The sequence below is a fragment of the Anoplopoma fimbria genome, unplaced genomic scaffold, assembly GCF_027596085.1.
Source record: "Anoplopoma fimbria isolate UVic2021 breed Golden Eagle Sablefish unplaced genomic scaffold, Afim_UVic_2022 Un_contig_2432_pilon_pilon, whole genome shotgun sequence".
Lineage (NCBI taxonomy): Eukaryota > Metazoa > Chordata > Actinopteri > Perciformes > Anoplopomatidae > Anoplopoma > Anoplopoma fimbria.
Genome location: NW_026552417.1, coordinates 1 through 574, shown reverse-complemented (window position 1 = coordinate 574; position 574 = coordinate 1). Strand labels below are relative to the sequence as shown.

Below are 574 nucleotides of genomic sequence, written 5' to 3'. Positions count from 1 at the left end.
ATATTGCGCCTACCAAAGGGCCTTTTAAAGATACTATATCACCACGCTTTGCTCTTTCGTCTATACAGGGAGCGCCTGCAGATTGCCAGACACACTCACAGCTTTTAAATGTCAAATCAGAATGTACAAAGTGGCTATAAGGATCACAAATGTAGTGCAGTAAAAAGATTAATATTTACTGTTGAAATGTAGAATACGTTAGCATAAAATTGAAAAGAAAATGATCGATGAGCTTAGGAATGATGAAAGCCATCATTTAACTGGATTTGTGTCATTTCTATACCGGCAAGTCATGATCTAGCTATTTCCTTCCCACCCTGTCGGTGTCCACTGAAAAAGCAGCAGCGCCCTCTGCTTTTTGTAAAGAGGAGTGAAAAAAGCTTACAGCACCTGGTATTCCCAGGCGGTCTCCCATCCAAGTACTGACCAGGCCCGACCCTGCTTAGCTTCCGAGATCAGACGAGATCGGGCGTGTTCAGGGTGGTATGGCCGTAAGCAAATATTGCGCCTACCAAAGGGCCTTTTAAAGATACTATATCACCACGCTTTGCTCTTTCGTCTATACAGGGAGCGC

The 574-nt window shown here is 43.9% G+C and overlaps 1 non-coding gene across 1 annotated transcript; it reads right to left on the bottom strand.

The window, feature by feature from the left end:
* Window positions 1-378: 378 nt before the first annotated feature.
* Window positions 379-497, bottom strand: LOC129115935 (5S ribosomal RNA). Its single transcript, XR_008533311.1, has one exon. It is a non-coding gene; the product is annotated as a 5S ribosomal RNA (ribosomal RNA).
* Between the last annotated feature and the right edge of the window lie 77 nt (window positions 498-574).